Source organism: Furipterus horrens, unplaced genomic scaffold (genome assembly GCF_987537825.1).
Source record: "Furipterus horrens unplaced genomic scaffold, mFurHor1.1.pri manual_scaffold_7, whole genome shotgun sequence".
Classification (NCBI taxonomy): Eukaryota; Metazoa; Chordata; class Mammalia; order Chiroptera; family Furipteridae; genus Furipterus; species Furipterus horrens.
In genome coordinates this window covers 9,809,132-9,829,734 of record NW_028327177.1, presented here as the reverse complement: position 1 = coordinate 9,829,734, position 20,603 = coordinate 9,809,132, and the positions used below count along the sequence as shown (strand labels likewise).

The 20,603-nt window shown below is 44.6% G+C and overlaps 1 long non-coding RNA gene across 1 annotated transcript in view; it reads left to right on the top strand.

Annotated features, from left to right (window-relative positions):
- LOC150004007 (uncharacterized) overlaps positions 1 to 20,340 on the top strand; it is a 29,170-nt gene extending 8,830 nt beyond the window's left edge. Inside the window, exon 3 of the long non-coding RNA XR_016512264.1 lies at positions 20,061 to 20,340. This is a non-coding gene — a long non-coding RNA (uncharacterized LOC150004007). The remainder of the gene's footprint in view (positions 1 to 20,060) is intronic.
- Positions 20,341 to 20,603: the final 263 nt, after the last annotated feature.

The following is a 20,603-nucleotide window of genomic DNA, read 5'->3' as shown; positions in this document are numbered from 1 at the left end:
TAGCTTCACTGGAGAGGACACTCCAGCGTCATTGCAAGATGTCGACTCAACACGGGAGGAGACAGATACCGGTTATAAGCTCATCCGATTGGCGAAGGAAACGAGCGCCAGGGGTCTCCTCTGACGGTGGGAGAGGTCATCGCACCTCACTGGACAGCTACTGCCCGCCTCAAGCTGGGCAGCCCCCAGCCAATTAGGTGCCGTCTCGCCATGGCTCGCCTGCCCCACTGGGTGCGTGGGGATCAGAGAGGCGTCTCTCGAAAAGTGAGCCACAAAACACTCGCATCAGGCAATTCCAAGCAAAAAACAAGAAAGAAGCCTCCAGCTCTTCGCCTCGCTAGCTGGAACATCAGGACCATGTGTCCCGGACTTACTGCAGACTTTCCATGGATCAATGGTGCCAGGAAAACCGCCGTCATCGACAGGGAACTGGCACGACTAAACATCGACATTGCGGCTCTACAGGAGACCCGGTTGGCCGACAACGGAACTATCAGAGAAACCAACTACACCTTCTACTGGCAAGGGAAGTCTCCGGACCAACCAAGACAGCACGGTGTTGGGTTCGCTGTGAAGAACACACTTGTTAACTCCATAGAGCCACCCACAGGAGGCACAGAGAGATTACTTACCCTCCGATTGTCAACAACTTTCGGCCCAGTCAGCATTCTTAGCGCGTATGCCCCAACCCTCTGCGCCACCACCGAAGAGAAAGAACAGTTCTACCATGCACTGGACGAAGCGTTATCCAAGACCCCCAGAAGTAACGCTCTTTATCTCCTTGGAGACTTCAACGCAAGAGTAGGAGCCGACCACATGGCCTGGCCCACCTGCCTCGGAAACTTTGGGAGAGGAAAGATCAATGAGAATGGTCAGCGACTGCTTGAGCTTTTGTGTCACCACGGCCTGTGCGTGACAAACACATTCTTCAAGTGCAAAGAGATCCACCAGGTGTCATGGAGACACCCCCGCTCCCGCCACTGGCACCAGCTTGACCTCGTCATCACCAGAAGAACGGATATTGGCAGCACCCTCCTCACCCGCAGCTACCACAGTGCAGACTGCGACACGGACCATGCCCTCGTGGTAAGCAAGGTGCGCATAATGTCGAAGAGGTTGCGCCACTCCAAGATGAAGGGTCGCCCACGCATCAACACCAGTTGTGCCAGCAACCCAGTTAAGACCCAGCAATTCATCAACAGGATGGAAGATGCACTCAGCAAGGGAATGGAGGCAGACGACATTATCGAATCCAATTGGTCACGTCTCCACGTCGCCATATACAACTCCGCCATTATTGCTTACGGGAAGAAAGAGCGGAAGAACGCTGACTGGTACGAGGCTCACTGGGAAGAAATGGAACCCGTGATCGAGGCTAAGAGGAAGGCCCTACTGGCTTACAAGGTCACGCCCACTCCCAGTACACTTCAAGCTCTACGGGCTGCCAGGAACAAAGTCCAGAAGACCGCCCGCCACTGTGCCAACACCTATTGGCTAAACCTGTGCAGAAGCATCCAGGAAGCCGCCGATATAGGCAACGCACGAGGAATGTATGAGGGTATCAAGAAGGCAACAGGCCCAATCCCCTCCAAGATCGCCCCCCTTAAGTCCAAGACAGGTGAGGTCATCACTGACCAGGAACAGCAAATGCGGCGGTGGACCGAGCACTACCTCGAGCTGTACGCAACGAAGAACACCGTAACAGACACTGCTCTTAACGCCATCCCAGACCTACCAGTCATGGAGGAGCTAGACACCCCACCTACTGCGGCAGAGCTCGGCAAAGCCATCGACCGCCTCGCTTGCGGGAAAGCACCAGGAAGCGACGGAATCCCTCCAGAAATCCTAAAGAGCGGGAAACCAGTCCTGCTACAGCCGCTCCACCATCTACTCTGTCTCTGCTGGAAGGAGGGTTACATCCCCCAGGATATGAGAGACGCCAACATTATCACCATGTACAAGAACAAAGGAGACCGCAGCGACTGCAACAACTACTGGGGCATCTCTCTCCTCAGCGTCATCGGCAAAGTATTCGCCCGGGTCGCTCTTGCCCGCCTGCAGACCCTTGCTTCCCGCGTCTACCCAGAGTCCCAGTGTGGCTTCAGAGCTGGCCGATCAACAGTGGACATGATCTTCTCCCTACGCCAGCTGCAGGAGAAGTGTCACGAGCAGCATAAACCACTCTACCTCGCCTTTATCGACCTCACGAAGGCGTTTGATCTGGTCAGTCGAAGCGGTCTCTTCAGCTTGCTACGGAAGATTGGCTGTCCACCACATCTGCTTGCTGTGGTCATGTCCTTTCACGACAACATGCACAGCATGGTGTCCTACAACGGCGCAACCTCTGAGGCCTTCCCAGTCAGCAGCGGAGTAAAGCAGGGCTGCGTCCTCGCACCTACGCTGTTCGGAATCTTCTTCTCCATGCTCCTCCAATACGCCTTTAAGGACTGCAGCGAGGGTGTCTTCATTCACACCAGATCCGATGGCAAGCTCTACAACCTGGCCCGTCTATGAGCCAAGACCAAAGTCAAAGAGGTGCTCATCTGTGAGATGCTCTTCACCGACGACGCAGCCTTGACATCACACTCCAAAAAGGGACTCCAGCAGCTAGTCACTTGCCTTTCCCACGCATGCAAGGAGTTCGGACTAGCCATCAGCCTGACGAAGACGAACGTTATGGCTCAAGGCACGGGGACTCCCCCATGCATCACCATCGACGGATACACCCTGGAGGTTGTCAACGATTTCACTTACCTCGGGTCCACCATCTCGAGCTCTCTGTCAGTCGACCTGGAGGTCAACCGGAGAATCGCCAGGGCAGCCACAGTTATGGCCAGACTGAACCGGCGAGCGTGGAACAATTCCAGCCTCACTGAGAAAACCAGACTGCGCATCTACCAAGCCTGCGTACTCAGCACTCTCCTCTATGGCAGCGAGACGTGGACCACCTACGCAAGGCACGAAAGGAAACTCAACAGCTTCCACATGAGGTGCCTGCGACGCGTCCTGCATGTCGCCTGGCAGGATAAGGTCCCCAACACCGAGGTGCTGAAGCGAGCCAACATGAGCAGTTTGCATGCAGTTCTTAGCGAGAGACGCCTCAGGTGGCTCGGCCATGTCAAAAGAATGGATGCAGGCCGTATCCCCAAAGACCTCCTCTACGGCGAGCTAGCAGAAGGCAAGAGGATGACAGGGCGCCCAAAACTGCGGTTCAAAGACATCTGCAAAAAGGACATGACACAATGCTCCATCAATCTCAACACATGGGAAGTTCAAGCAGACGACCGCCTAGCCTGGAGGCTCGCGGTCAGGCAAGGTACGTCACGCGCGGAGGCTGCGCGCAACGAGGAGGCGGTCCAGAAAAGATCGAGGCGGAAGCAGCGTCAACAGCAGCAACAACAGCCATCTGCCTTCACCTGTACCAAGTGCGGCAGGGATTGTCACTCCCGAGTCGGACTGCACAGCCATTCTCGGCGGTGCAGATAGACTCTCGGGAAGCTACGCCATCGTCTCTCGAGACGGACGGCTGCCGCCGCCGACGACGACTCAGTTAACATGAAGAAACCACTGTCGCTCTAGAAGAAAGCTTGTTTTGCAGTGTTAGTGAATCACTGAAGAGTTTAAGTATGAATAGCCAAGTTATAAGTTAGTCTTAGTGGGATTTAAGTAGTTTCTCTGACCCTTTTGAAAAAATTATGACAATGCTTCTTGTTGCTGGATGAGAAATACTTTATATTTTCAGATATGATTGATGTATCACACCAAAAAAAAGTATTTCATGTTTATGAAGTATAATTTTTAGGTTCACTTAGAATATATTTTATTTAATAAATTAAAATTTTTTGACACACTATTAAATGCAGACACTCCTTTTTTAGATAAAAAAAAAAACTACCTTATATTTGATGTTTAATGTTCTTGGCCTCTGCTTTCACTTCTACACAACATTCTGAGTACGGTTTGGTGTCCAAGGGTGCCCTGTATAAATAGGCAGCCCCATTCCTTTCAGGAGTGGGGACCGATTCTTGATTACAGATGCCTATTACTAGTTAGGCTTCTGAGCTTGCAATCATCTTGAATGTATGAAGAGTGAAATAAAATAAAAACCTTATTTTTGTAGTTTTGAAGCTTATTCTTAGAACTGACCACCTCCCAGCTGCGTGGAGAGCTATACAGTATGCAAATCTGCCTTTACCTTGGACTGGCTGGTGCAGTATTTTTCCATCTGTGGGGCCTACTTTTTTGTTCAGTAGTTTGAAATATATATAAATGTACAATCTGTAAAGTTTTTATAGAACATTCAGCTGTGAAAACTGGTTAAGTGAAACTAATATTTCTTAACAAAAAATCACTAATGTTTAAAAGTCAGGAGATCTTATCTACATTTCTGGATTTTCTTGGGAAAAAAAAGGGAAGGTCTGCCTACACTGGATCATTCTGCTACTGGAGGTGAGCAGCTGCCCCTTTCAGACAGGTGTGAGCACCCCATTTGCCACAGTCTCCACCCAGCTGTTCCATTCGCTTAAGTCACCTGCCTGACACCTGTAGGCCTATGATTCACTAGAAATATCTGAAAATCCCCCAGACACATATTTTGCTGAACACTTGCTTGTGGGTTTGTCTTACTATTGTTGATAAAAATAATTCTCTGGGGCTATGAATGGACAAGTTCAGAATCTTTGGGGGTTTCATCCTGTCTCACACACACACACACATGCACACATACACACAAATAAACCCTGATGGACTGGAAGCAAACGTTAAGAACATAAGGAGAAAAAGAACTAGGAGAATAATGCCCTTCCTCCTTTGGTTGATTTACTTCACACTGAAAGAGTAGACACTCCTGGAGCTAGAGCGCCTTAGTTTGAAACCCAGTTTTACCAGTCATTGTCCATATGCTCGTGGTTCACTAACTTTTCTGTGCCTGTTTCCTCATCTGTACAAAGCACTATATTCCCCTCCTCTAAAAAATATAATTAAATTCTCATCTCACGGGGTCGTTCTAAGGATTAGATGAGTTCGCACACTTTAGAACAGTGCCTTACACACAGTAAACTCTCAATAAATGTCAAAGGATATGTGTATTATATAATGTTTACATATTTACATATGCCCTGGCTGGTTTAGCTCAGTGGATTGAGCGTCGGCCTGCGAGCTAAGTGTCGCTGGTTCGATCTTCCAGTCAGGGCACATCAGAGAAGGAAAACTCTGACTCCAAAAAACCTCCGCTGCCTTGCGGCATACCTCTTCAGGGGAAAGGCTAAGGGAGTAAACCCCGACAGAAAATCCGGAGCCGGAGTCCCTAAGGCGGTTTGACGTTGTAGTCAACACCGGCAACTCCTGCGGCGCACCTGAAGCCAAGCTGTATTGACTCCGTCTTTCCCTTGGACCCTTCAGCTGCGAAGAGAGGGGGGGTCTGCTGCATGGGCAACAGCAGACCCTCCATATTACCCTGCCCAGGCTCTGTAGCTTCAGCGTCATCACAAGATGTCGATTCAACACGGGAGGAGACAGATACCATGTCACTCCCGAGTCGGACTGCACAGCCATTCTTGGCGGTGCAGATAGACTCTTAAGAAGCTACACCATCGTCTCTCGAGACGGACGGCTGCCGACGACGACGACGACATATTTACATGTAAGTTACATATAAACATGAGGCCATATTTATAGAAATATCATTTATCAGACAACATTCATATATTCCACATATATTTGTTGAAAGTACATTTCTATAAAGCAAAATCAATGAGAGCTTGAACCCTGTGTCTAACAGTCTTTGAAATATTTGGAATGCTTTTCCCTGGGGCAGGATTACCTGAGTTAATGACCACAGGTCTCTTTGGGAAAGGACCAGAGAAATCATTGCCATACATGTCTGCCATAGTGTCACAGGGCCCCCCTCCTGAGGACGCATCACCTCCCTCAGGCAATGTGCTCTGAGTTTGAAAATAGGCTCAGGACTGGAACTGAGCAAGGAACTCTACATTTTTATTGGAGCAGCTGCCCTTAGCCTCCTGATGGCCCGCTCTCAATTTCTTTTGTTTGTAGGTTGAACAACATCCTCCTTTGCTGTCCATGCAAAGAGAGGAAAAGAATTCAAGCCAGAATGTGTAGAGCCCTCATTGCAATTGAGGAAAATCCAATTATTGGCTTAGATTTTCTAGTTGAATTTTCATCATTGATTTCATTTGGATTTCCTCTAGATCCATTTAATGTTTTCTATAATGTTACTCAAAGCTCAAAAACTCTACTGGACTAGTGGACGAAGGGATTTCAGTCTCCTGTGATTTTCACAGCTTGTTTCCTTCTGTCTATGCAGGTGGGGAAGTCTAATTCTTGCAGGGAGGGGTACAGAAAAATCACCTCTGGTGAGGAGAATTGACCAGAAGCTTCCATTTCCCCCTTTGTGGTTTGCTCATCACCAGAGCAGGCCTTTTCCCGGTAATCTTGGCTGTCACCTTGGGCAAGTGAGATCACTGAGCAGTGGGGGCGTGAGAGAGTTAGGTGCTGTGGGCATAACAGCTTTGGAGAATATTCTGGACTGAGGTAGTGGGCTCAGGAAAACACCCAGAGGCAAATGCTCTTTCCTGTGTGTGCTGGCAGCATCTCAAACCATCTGCAGGGTCGGATGGAGCGTTGGAAAGCCTTGGCTAGAAAAGCATGAGGTGATGGGGTAACATGACGCTGGTCTCCCCGACCTCTGCTGAGGTTTACTTGAGGGTGAATCTTCTCAACGGCTGGAACAAGCAACTAAGGCAAGTTCCTCAGCTTATGGCTTGGGCCTCATCTGCATTTTGCCAGCATGGGCAGAAGCTTTGTTTCTTATCCAAGAGATTTGAGCTCCTGCCATAATCAACCCACAGGTCTGAAATCCTGCAGTGAGTGTCCTTTTCTTCAAGTTGTTGATTTCTTCGGTCCTATCCTTCCCTCACCCCCTAAAATCCCTGTCCTTCTCCATGGGTCTCATCAGTATTTTAACAGAGTGATAAGACTCTAAGAGCAAATGCTTTACTTTCTGTTTATTATTATTTTATGGTCTCAAATCTATGTATATTATAGATCATGTATATATTATCAATTTATATAATATGTTATATACTTAAATAAAATTAGATCATAATTACATGTAAATTATATTTTATATATCATAATCCAAATATATTACCTATTAGTAGTATGTTATAAATAAGTATTTATGTGTGTAATACATATTATAAATTTTGGGGGGACCTAGTGCCAGCCCTCAGCCAAACTCAGCCAGTAAGTGCTCCCTAAAATGTCACTTGCTCCTCTATAAAGATGCTTCTGAAGACTGAAGTTTCCTCTCCTTTGTGTGCTCACTGCACCTTGCACGAACTTTCATTAAACTCTTACCAAAATGCTTGAATTATTTCTGTTTTCTTAATCTTTTTTTTTTTTTCATTGGACTGAACTCCTTCCAATTATAATTAGATCAGAATTTCATTCATATCTTTTGGGTGTCTAGTCCTTAGCACTCAAATGTTTGTGGAATGGTTAAAATTAGTCAAATATCTGGCTCATAGAAAATGTCAAGCAAACGTGTGTTGAATGAATGAAGAAGAAACAAATTAGTAGATGAACATAGTCTGGAGCCTGAAGTGGATCAGTCCCTCATGAACACTGCAGGGCCTGAACAAGAGAATAAGTGGAGACCCACTTACCAGATGTCTAAATAATTAAAGTTACAAAACAAGCTAACACACTGTTAAATACCATGCTGTCTCCTCCTACCTTAATACACCTTTATAACAAAAAGTCAAGAGATACATGAAAAGTTATATATTTTGTGTGACTAAAAGTTGGAAAAATATCAAAGATGTCCAAGAGAGGCTGATGATGTTGGGATAAATAATAAAGACATACATCACTTATAAATGATTATATAGCTAATCTATAGAATTTATTTTTCTCACTTTTAGCAAAAACACTAGCGTGTTTTTGTTGTTATAACCGAGTCACATAATTCATGTTCTATTGACAGTAATGGCAGATTGTATAAACTTTCTTCAATAACAAAAGCGTTTGGCTCTCTTTACGCAGAAATTCATTTCCATTTGGAAAAAGAATAAATATATAAGCTCATACGTACAAGAATATTAAATAGAGCAGTTTATTTTAGTTATGTTTAGAGTGACTACAATAGAAACAAATGTGCCCATAGCATGGCCGCACCATGTTATGCAGACACTTAAATAGCTGTCATATCAGTTGGCTTGGAGGAACGTCCTGGAGATATTTCTGAGAAAACCATATGTAAAGAAATGGGTATAATTCATCTCATTTCTGTAAATTAGACAATAACAAAAATCTTTGTGTGCATGTATATTTTTTTTTACATATTTATATATAATTTATTTGAAAATGGAGAAAAGTATGGAAGGAATCACTATGATTGTAAATCTGGATTTTCTCTATGTATCTGTGTGTTTGTGTGGGGCTGGGGGTGGTGATGGAGGTATAATAGAAAGGCAGATATGGGGGAAAGTTTATTTTCATATTTACTGATATGTAGGTATGATAATAGCTATATAATTGTTCAGAAAAATACTGTGATGTCATTCTATTTCATTCACAGTGAGCAAATTAAACACCCTGTCTGTCTGTATGTATGCTTTTAGATGGGTGAGGAAGGAGACAGACATGAAAAGACATGTATCAGGCCATTAACATTAGTTCCCTCAGGGGACTGAGTAAAACTCAAAGTAGAAAAAAGTTTTTTTCTTTATACATCTCTATTTTGTCTTCCTGGTTATAAAGAGAATGTAAATATTAATATCTCGGCAGCCGTCCGTCTCGAGAGACGATGGTGTAGCTTCTTAAGAGTCTATCTGCACCGCCGAGAATGGCTGTGCAGTCCGACTCGGGAGTGACACGGTATCTGTCTCCTCCCATGTTGAATCGACATCTTGCGATGACGCTGGAGTGTCCTCTCCAGTGAAGCTGAAGCTACAGAGCCTGGGCAGGGTGATATGGAGGGTCTGCTGTTGCCCATGCAGCAGACCCCCCCTCTCTTCGCAGCTGAAGGGTCCAAGGGAAAGACGGAGTCAATACAGCTTGGCTTCAGGTGCGCCGCAGGAGTTGCCGGTGTTGACTACAACGTCAAACCGCCTTAGGGACTCCGGCTCCGGATTTTCTGTCGGGGTTTACTCCCTTAGCCTTTCCCCTGAAGAGGTATGCCGCAAGGCAGCGGAGGTTTTTTGGAATCAGAGTTTTCCTTCTCTGATGTGCCCTGACTGGAAGATCGAACCAGCGACACTTAGCTCGCAGGCCGACGCTCAATCCACTGAGCCAAACCAGCCAGGGTCATAGAAATATAATAGGTATTTGTATATTGATTTTTATATCCAGCAACTTTACTGTATTTTTTTTTCCTAATAGTTTTTTGGTGGAGTATTTAGGGTTTTATATATATATAAATCAAGTTATCCACAAATATTGACAGTTATACTTCTTCCTTTCCAATTAGGATACTTTCTATTTCTTACCAGATTGCTCTGACTAGGACTTCCAGTACTGTGTTGAGTAACAGTGGCAAGACTGGGCATTCATGTCTTGCCTGATCTTAGAGGAAAGCTTTCAGTTTTTTACCATTGAGTATGATATCAGCTGAGGGTTTGTCATATATGGCCTTTATTAAATTGAGATACAGTCTTTCTACACCCACTTTACTGAGAGTTTATCATAATTGTATGTTTTATCTTGTCAAGTGCTTTTTCTATACCTATTTAGATGATCAGATCAATCAGAGGAGGGAGCTGGATTCTCAGGTGCCGATGCTGCTTCTGCCCCTTGTACCCTCTGCTGGTCACAGTGTGGGAGACACAGGCTCAGCTACAGCAGCCAGGGACCCCCGTCTCTGGGCACTGTCTCTGTCCTTTCCCCGTCCTGCCTCACGTGGACCCTCTAATATGCCCACCTTCAGAAATGCTGATGCAAGAACAGCTCAGGCATGCTAGCGTACTGAGCAGAGGAACCTTTTCTGGATTATAAATGTTTGTCTAGTTGTAGATTTAAGAGGAAATACAAAGGAGTCTTCCCACTCTGCCATGATGCTGATACCACTCCAACAATATAAGATTTTAAAGGCAAATACAGAAGGTTACATAATTGTGAACAAAACTTAGCTCTTATGATAATATTGAGAAGACTGGTTTTCTTAAGTGTTCTAAGACCTGATAAAGACAGTGGGAAGCACAGTATTGTTATGACACAGAATCTCTGCTTTCCAGGTAGATTAGCCAAAAAGTTTAAAAACAAACAAACAAACAAAGACCTCTCATAGTCTCTTAAGACCAGAACAATAGTCCAAGAAATCTTTGTATTTACACTGAGAGAAAAAACCAAATCCTAATTTTGAACCAGTGTACTTTTGATATTAAAAGGCATTCCTTAAAAACTTAAATCATTTCCACTCTTAGCCAGCATGAAACACATAACTTTCCTTTCCACAAACCTGCAACTGTCTTTAATATTCATCTAAATTTTGTCCTATGCTTTTCTTCTTTCTCCTCCTGGAACAATTATTTTACTTTCATACACAGTTTTTTCCTTTTACCCTTATTATTTCTAAGTCATTTTCATTACATATGTTGATTAGAATTCTTAACCCTTAGAATCCTTCATTTCTAGTGAAAACTAAAAATTAAGCAGTTGTGGTCTACACTAGAATTCTGTGGATTGGCAAATTGAGAAATACACTATATTTTCTAGAGGTAGAGTCTTGCCACAAAACATCTTTAGTTCCTCTGGAAAAGAAAACAGAGGTGGATAAACATGTATTCAGTAATGTTTCAGTATTTTATCTTATTTGAAAATCATCTACCAATTCAATGAATATCCATCATTTAAACTATCTCGGTGTAATTTTAAGGTTTAAAGTTACCAAAAAAGATTTGGAAACTTTTAAGTAGACATACCCTAAAGTATAAATGATTGTTGAGATGTTCATTTATCAACTTTTTTCTTACATCGATTTAATTCACTATTCTTAACAATTATGTTTAATAGCTCATGAACTGTTCATGAGTAATCTGAACAGTTAACCATCATCTTCTATTTCTTGCTGACAAATTCTGTAAGAAATAACAGGAGTTGATTTGACCTTTAGTAAATCTAAGCAGAATAAAAATATTTAATTCTGCCCTGGCCCATGTGGCTCAGTTGGTTGGAGCTTCGTCCCATAGCCAAAGGGTTGCAGGTTCAATTCCCAGTCTGGGCATATACCTAGGTTGTGGGTTTGATCCCTGTTCTGGTGCTTAGGTCCCTAGTCTGGACGGGTGTGGGAGGCAATGTTTGTCTCTCTCCCTGAAAGCAATGAAAAAATGTCCTCAGGTGAAGATTAAAAAAAAAAAAAATTAATTCTGGTAACTCTGAAGACATACCTGTTTTAATTAAACTAGCTTTTAATTACCAAAGATTATCCTAGATCATGTTAGCTTCTACATTTCTCAAATTATACTTGATTTATATAAGTGCTTGATTTTCTTTAAACCAGTAAAATGCAAGTCTTTGCAGATTAGTTTTGGCAATACATCCAGAGGTAGGGGGAAAAAAAAACCCACACATTTATAACATACATATATAGACATATATAAACAACAGGCAGAGACACAAATGGAGATACTTTCATTTTTAAATTTTAGCTATGAAACAGCTACAGTGCTACAACTTGGATCCAACTGTTCTTCTATAAACTAGTGAGTTTTGTGTTTCTGGCAAGAGAAGGAAGTTAAGGTTACCTGCTCAGGTGGCTAAACCTTGTTACAATATTTGTGAAAGAGAGTTTTAAGATATTTTCTTCCACCAAGGCTTCAGGTTTTGTTTCTGTTTTTTTTTTTTTCTCCTTCTGATAAGAATTGCCTCGGTTCCGGAGAAGATGAGATAGAATGTTTACATCTCCAAAAGCAGAGAAAGAATGCAAATTCTACCAGGAAGGACTTTTGTTTCCTAAGTCTAGACCTTCTACAATATCTGCAACCCTTTTGAGATGAATGGGGAGGCACTGGGGTTGGTATAAAGGAGGGGTAGGCTTGGACTTGTGTCTAGAGAGCATTTCTGTTTTTGTCGCATTTCGGTTCTTGACTCCATTTGTAAACATCCATTTGTAAACAAGACATTTACAGTTGTTTTAACTTCTCAAAAAATTGGGTTAAAACCTGATGATATGGAGGCTGACCCACCCATCCAACTGCATTATTTTTATACCTTCAACTAAAATGGAAATCAAAAAATATCCTGTGTTCTAGATTTAGAGCAGTGTGTCTGTGGAATGTTTTAGTAAGTCCTTCCACAAAGGCTTCAGGATATTCTTCTCTCTCTCTGGTTATGTAGTTTCACTTTAGCTGAGGGGAGGGAAGGCCTAAAAAATGTTCCTATCAGGCTCTGAATATCAGGTTCCAATTCTGACTGTAGAACCACTTTAAAAAAACCTCCTTTCAAATATTTTTCCTGATTTCAGCCAGGACAGGACAAACAGTAAATACACCTGAAGGGGGTGCAAAAGGTACTACCCTCCAAAATGCAGATACACCAAAAAAAAAGCAAGCAGGACAATTCCTCTTAGATACAGCATCAGTCACTAAGACCCAAGCAGCAAATGGAGTACAGCCACGTTCCTGTCCAGCCCTATCCAGCCGCAAGTAGCGTGGAACCCACATTTTTGTGTCGCTGTATTTTGTGATCCCCCAGCCTGACAGCGGCCAAGCCCAGTTCTCGGGACACAAAATGAGACAAACAAGGAGCCAATAGCTGAGCCTGGGTGCGAAAGGGTTAACAGCCAATGGATACCTGAAAGCAAATTCGGGAGTCCCAATTCAAAGATCTAATTCTTACAGATGTTTTTTGCCTATCAATCTGAATTTGGAAAGGAAGGGACAGTGTGAAGTTTTACCTTCCTCTCTTGAGCCAGGCACCACAGATAGAGATCTGGGATAGCTGACTTTGGTCAAGAATTCTCACCCATTTCCGGCTTCTGCCAGTTTTCCCAGGATCCTGTCTGTAGGCACTGGAGTGAGTGGGGGTCCCGCTGGGTCTCATCCTAGTCACCAGAAGCCATAGACGAGGGGAAATAATGTTCCTTCTACCCTTTATGGTGAGTGCTAGGCTGAGACCCCTTTTTCTTTGGAGCACCTTGTAACCGCTAAGCTTACCTAGCTAAAAGGTCTCCACTTGGCCACTGTGATTCAAGATTATCTTTGCTGAGGTTAACTTGCTTGTTCAGCCTTAAAACAAAGTTTTAGTCACCTGAGGCCTCACGGTGGACTCACGTCCAGCTTAAGTAGAAGTGCTCCAGTGAAGCCAGGAAGCTCATGACGCAAAAGCTGCGGAGCTAGGACTGAGAGGGGCTCACCCATGCCTGTGACCTCCCGGTGCATCGAGAAAACGGGGAGCTCAAGGGGCTCAATGGGTAACTTGGCCTGGTTGCTTATTGCTTCTGGGGGCTATCAGGGGTCTCCTTCAGTTCCCTCTTCTGACACCAGAACTGTTACAATTTTTAATATGCCTTAGTTTATCTTTTAAGAGTTGACTTGAGCTCAATTCAAATCGGGCAACGTCCAATCTAGCAGATAGAAAGCTACAAAGAGCTGTACAAAATGAGAAGAGAAGAGCGGGAACAAGGAATTTATGCTTAGCAAAAAAGCAGGTTGGTTATTGCAAAGTTACTATCTTTTAGGGGATAGCAGGGGTCTACCAGGAAGATTATCCAGCTTGATCATCAGGTGATTCTGATTGACTAGATCAAGAGTCCATTTCTGGGAGAGCTGAAACTGTAATTAAGTCTTGGTTTGGTGACGTAGTGTAAGTGATTTGGGCCTCTTGTTTTTAACACTAAGCACTATGCTAGTTTTCCACTAGACAAGTTTCTTTAAAAACAAACGACAATACTATAAAATACATGCAATGATAGTCAATAACTGACAAATATTTATAGTAAACTACCATATAATTTATTTTCACTTCTACAGACATGGGGGTCACAAGTGACAGAAAGGAAGAGAAAAATTTAAAGTGTGGTAATGATCACAGAGCAGCTTTGTGCCAGGCTCTTCATTCTTTCTAAACTTCATCTTATTTAACTGTTATATGAATGCTATGAGACAGGCTATTCATACTCTTCTCCAGTGATAAACCTGAGTCTTAGGGAAGTTAATTATCAAGAATTACAGTATTCCCTCCCTTATCTCGGGTATTACGTTCTAGACACCCCCACCCCCCCCACCCCCGATAGGTGAAAATCCGCGAAGTAGAAATCTTACATTTATTTTAGTGTTTATATATATATTAAGGCTTTATAAACCCTTCCCACACACTTATAAACCGTTCCCAGTCCCTTATTAACCTTTCCCTCTCCCTTATTAACCTTTTCCACACTTTTATAAGCACTACTTATGTTCTTAGACATATTCTACACTCTTAAATTTATGTAACTTTAACAACATATGTATACAGTACTGCAAAATCCTGCAATATAGCGAAAAATCCGTGATAAATAATTAAATATAATATTTTTTTAAATCCCACAATATAGTGAGGCCACGATAAGTGAACCGCGATATAGAGAGGGACTACTGTACTTGGCTCATAAGTGGTGAGCTGAGATTTGAACTGAGGTCTGACATCAAAGCCATGCTCTTAAAAGAGCAAATGTTGAAATTATATTTACCTTATTTCTCTGTCCTAAGAAAGATTGTGTTCTTTAGTGTTAAAAGTTATGAAAATCACTTAAGAGTGTTCCTCCACTAATCTATTTAATCAGACATCATTATTGATTGCCTCACTTACCCTCCCTTTTAAAAGAATGGTTTAAAGGAAACAAAATATAGGGGCAAAGCCACCCACACACATAGGCTTTTCTTACCAAATGGAAAGTAACAATGTTCTGATTTTCCCTCGTGTTCCACAGCTGAAGAAAGCTCTTGATGAAGCCAACTTCCGATCAGTGGAAGTATCCCGTACCAACCGGGAGCTGCGGCAGAAACTTACGGAGCTAGAAAAGCTACTGAACAGTAGCAATGAGAAAATCAAGACTCAAAAGGCCCAAATTAAGCTCCACTTGTCAACTAAAGCAAATCGTCGGCAGCCTTCCGTCTCGAGAGACGATGGTGTAGCTTCTTAAGAGTCTATCTGCACCGCCGAGAATGGCTGTGCAGTCCGACTCGGGAGTGACACGGTATCTGTCTCCTCCCGTGTTGAATCGACATCTTGCGATGACGCTGGAGTGTCCTCTCCAGTGAAGCTGAAGCTACAGAGCCTGGGCAGGGTGATATGGAGGGTCTGCTGTTGCCCATGCAGCAGACCCCCCCTCTCTTCGCAGCTGAAGGGTCCAAGGGAAAGACGGAGTCAATACAGCTTGGCTTCAGGTGCGCCGCAGGAGTTGCCGGTGTTGACTACAACGTCAAACCGCCTTAGGGACTCCGGCTCCGTATTTTCTGTCGGGGTTTACTCCCTTAGCCTTTCCCCTGAAGAGGTATGCCGCAAGGCAGCGGAGGTTTTTTGGAGTCAGAGTTTTCCTTCTCTGATGTGCCCTGACTGGAAGATCGAACCAGCGACACTTAGCTCGCAGGCCGATGCTCAATCCACTGAGCCAAACCAGCCAGGGCTCTTGCTTAAATATACTATTTGATTAATGACACATTGATTTCTTCTTTGCAGTTGGCTACACTTATGTTGGTTCCCTCAAACTCATCTGGTTACAGCTGTTTCTGCAAAATACATTTAAACATTCAGCAAGGACAGCATTTAGTAAGAACCACCCAGACCTTGAGACCCTTGTCCTATCTAACTAACATTAATATGAGCTTCAGCTCTGGCCATGGGGTTCAGTTGGTTGGAGCATTGTCCCGATACTCCAAGGTTGCAGGTTCAATCCCGATCAGGGCACATATAAGAATCAACCACAAATAAACGGAACAATAAATTGATGTTTTTCTCACTCCCTCTCTCTCTAAAAACAGTAAGTTAAAAAATATATATATGTGAACTTCAAAAGTGCCTGGCACCTGGTGAGTCCTATAATTTTTCTCACGAAGCTCAAGAGAGTTCAAGATCTGCCTCAGCTCACAGAGCTGGTACATGACAGCTTTCTAAAATACCCAGTACACCCCTGTTGCATCATAAAAATCATCACCTAACTGCAGAGGTTTTCTGTGCTATAAATCCCATGAATTTCATAAACTCTGTCCTACTACTGTTTCTGTAGGTTAAATTTACCAATATCAGACCAAGTGAAGGGATTGTGCCACCGAAGACTAAAAAGGCATATGGGCATATCTCTGTTGACAAGCAGTTTACATTCTAGTAGCAGAATAGGAAGAAAAAGTAGCCTTAACAAAAGGCCCTGTGTGATGAGGGTTGTGAGTTCCTAAAGAGTAGGAAATTCAACAACCATAAAAACAATATAATCAATGTTTTGGGTTTTCGGAACTTATCATGTACAAAAACACTTGGTAGGTATTTAGTAGTCTCATTTTACATAGGAGGAAACTAATTCTCAACAAGGTTAAATACCTGTCGTGGGTCACTAGATGAGTGACGTGAACTTGCTTCTATCCTCCTAATCACCAGTTTGTACCAGTCGTGACAAAAGAGACTCGGGTGGACACACCAGGGATGAGCTGCATAAGCCGACTAGAGATCAGAGGGGACTTTAGCGAAAGAACACGGGTCGTGGCCAGTCGTGTCTATGGGAGCTCCGCAGGATCCCCACTGTGCGCACGTGGCCCCACAGCCGCCCCACCGCAGTTCCAGGTTCCGCTTGGGCCACACTTGAAGCCGCATTCCTGGGAGAGCGCTTCTGATTGGCCGGCTCGGTCAGGCGGCTCCCGCAGGCCAATCAGCAGCAGTCAGTCCGTGGGCCGCGCGGGCTGAGCCGCCGGCTGGGAGCCGGGGCTGGGAGGTGGTGTAAGTGACGTGAGCGCCCCTGAGAAAAGGCCGCGGATACCTAGTAATGTCGGGCGTGCTCCAGATCCAGCACTAAAGCAAATAATGCACAGAATATAGAGAGGATCAAGGTTGTATGAGAAACCAGCTGTCTCCCCGCACTTTCTTAGTAACTGGTGGAGATCCAGGCAGGCAGTGGTGACGGGCGCATGGTGTCCGGGCGCTGACAGCCCCTGTGTTCTCTGACAATGACAGCCATACCCAGGAAGTGGGCAGACTGCCTTGGGGGGGACTCTCTTTTTCCAGCCAAGATAGTGCTGTGTAAATGTTTGGTTTCTCATGAGCTGCCAGGGTCTGGTTCCAGTTGCCCGTCTGTCTCTTCCATGGGACTGTGCAGGGGGCTTTGCTCTTTCAGGGTCAGTGAGCTGGATGGAGGGAGAGCCCAGTAGCAAGTGGGAACTATGGCTCTCACGTGGGATTCTTTCTGTCACCCACTGATCTGTATTACTTCCACATTTACTTTCAGCAAATAGAAACAGAATTGAGGCAAATGGAGCTAATTAAGCAGTATCAGAAGAAAAACTATGAACAGGTAGATGATTTCCACAAACTATGTTTACTATTCACATAAAATCCTAAACTTGGGTAACAGCTGCGTCCCCTCTTTGTGCCCTACCAGTCGCTGAGTATCCAGAGATTTGTATCTGAGATGGCTAACCTACAGAAAGAGGTGCAGCTGTTATCCAGGAGCCAGTACAACACCTCGGCATGGAGCAAACAGCAAGAGCTGCGGCTAGAGGCAGAGCAGAAAATGCGGTGGGAGCTAGAGCATCGGTGCTGGGTAAAAGGATTCCTAAGATTCTTCTCAGAGACTGTCAGGAAACAACGTGTGCCAAAACACCCAGCATTAGAGCACGCAAACTTTCTAGATTCTATAGAAGAAAACAAATGTATAGGTTTTTTATCTTCACTAAGTTCTTAGAATCATAGCATCTAGGAAGTAGCATGCAGCTTCAGATATGGTACATGCTCTCAATTTTCAATATAACAAAAATGATACTCTTTTTTAAAAGAACAGCTAAAACTGCCCTGAACAGGTGTGGCTCTGGTGATATTAATATACTGCTGTTATAATTTGAGAAATGACTGATCAGGACTTTCCTAAAAAATAAAAGTCCTTGGAGACCAGTTTTCTTAAGCTATACGGCTGAAGTGGCAAGGCTGCAGGATTTCTACATGCATCAGACTTTCTATAGTGATGCCTTTGCCCTGTGGTCAAATCTTGAAGGTGTAGAACTCTGAACCCACCCACGAACATCAGTAAGAGGCTCAGGTTGACAGTCAGAGAGACCCGGGTTCAAATCCTTGCTCTATGACTTAAGAGCTAGGCAAGTTTGGGCAAGTCATTTAATTTTCCCATGGATTACTTCCCTCACCTATAAAATGAGCGTAACAATACCTGCTTCACAGGATATAGAAAGTAGTTATGGATGGACGAAGAAACAAAAGGAAATGTATGCAAAGTCCCTAACACAGACTAGTTACCACCACCTTGAACACTGATTTCTGTCAGTGGGTAGACACTGTGAAATAAGTTTTGGCAACACTGCTGTGATTTGGAATGATTCTTGATTCTTAGCTCTAGTTAGTATGGATGGGATTGCTGGACTAAACAGTCTCACTTTGGTGGCTCTGTTAGTAGGGGCTCTGTTAAAAGTTTTGGAGATTCTCAGGCACTATTCCCAAAATGCCCCCCTTGAGGAAAGGCCTCTTTGTTGAGGGATAGTCCCTGCCATTCAACCTGGGAGTCACTGGCATGGCAATGCAATCACAGGAGTGAAATCCCATCATACTCTCAAGTCCTGCCCACCCTCCAGGGGAAGGGACTCTGCCTTGTACAAAGAATCTTGGGGATCCTTTTAGAATTCTGCTTACTGCAGTATCTAAAAATCTAGGGCAGTGTTATGAGAAAAATTTATTGTGGTTCCCAGCTTCTTTTTTTCTTCCTGTTCCACTTGAGGGTTGTGCCAAAAGTGACTCTCTAGTAGAAAACGTATTTTCTACTCTTTTTATAGTCTTTCCTCATTTCTCCTAAGGTTGCCAAGTGGTCCAGGTTGGCAAATAAACGTCACGTTGCTCACCAACCTGCTGGGATAGATGGTCGCTGCTTAGCATCATCCGCTGAGAAGGATTGTCGAATTGCTGCATTTGGGGTTCCTCAGAGAACTCAGGCCCAGTGCCCTAAGACAGCGGTTATAACAGATTAACTTCTCTTGTGCATCCGTGGTGGGACTAGTTAGGTGACATTCCTAGGAGACCCGAGAAAATGGTCATTGCTGTCTCTGATTCAGGTGAGGAATGCTGGTTGAGATCAGGCAGTGTGATTAACTGCTGCTGTTGGCCGTGGGGGCGGGTCCGGGAAATGACAGCGCGGGTGCTGTGAGTTTGCCACCTGATTCCCTCCCTGCCTTCGGGATTTGGCGCGTCAGCATCCCGCACCAGCCCCTCTCCTCGATGTCCCCCAAGGCCTCCGCTGCAGCGCGCAGAACGCCTGGCGGAGGGCCCGTCCAATAGCTGGTGAGCTAGGTTTCTCCCCTCACACTCACTTTCCAGCTCCACCATGCTTTTTACTCCTCTTCCTTCCCCCTAGTATTAGTAAAATGAGTCACATCCTCAGAGCTGTAGGCACTGTTCATCTTTGGGCAAATTGTGATGGTCCTTCAAAAGCCTTGCTTCGCCTTTGGGGAGTCCTTCATACCGTTAATAAGAAACAATGACAGGCCCAAAATGGAGTTAACTCATGTCAGTTTCCACCAAGACTTAACCGTCAACCTGACTGCAGTTTCAGCCCCTCTCAGGAGTGGAATTTTAAACAATCAGCCTGGCATTTCCAGATTAACATCCTTAAGTGCCCTGCTGCCCTTAAAAAAAAAAAAAAAAAAAGTGACCCTGCCTGAAAAAAATCACCTTTTTTTCCTTTTGCTAATAACTTTCCTTGCCCCATCTAGTTGCTGCCTACAAAAGCTTTTTTATTTTGTACGGCTTCTCAGGGTGCCTCTCCACTTACTAGATGGGACGCCGTCTGACTCATGAATTGTTCAATGCAGTCCATTAGATCTTTACATTTACTCGGCTGACTTCTTGTTCTTTAACAGCACATTATTGGTGGGATGAGAAGCCCTGCCATCCTCAGCTGGAGGGAGTCCCCAGTGCAGCCTGCCTGAATGTTCTGGGAACAATGACAGTAGCTGTGGGTGCTCTTCCAGGGGAGACCTGGCCCTCAGAGATGACAGCCTTTGGTCCCAGGAGGAGCCTACACTTCAGCATCAGCCTTTTGAGTTTGTGCCACCCAGGAGAATCCAGGGCAGTGAGGGCTGAACAAAACCTGCTGTATGAATGGAGGAACCTGCATGCTGGGGTCCCGTTGTGCTGCCCACCCCCTTCCACAGACGGAACTGGGAGTATGAAAGGCACAGAGAACTGTGGGTCTGTGTTCCATGACATCTGGCCGCCCCAGAGGAGTTCTATGTGTAAATGCTGCCATGGTCGGCGTCGTGGCTTCCCTCTGACGTTTCTATAGGGTTGCGATGGCCATGTGACAGATGAACACCTCACGGCTTCCAGCACTCCAGAATTAATGCCATCTGCATGTACCGCTCTATCGCTGGCTGGCACCTGCCTTGCTACACAAAGTCAAT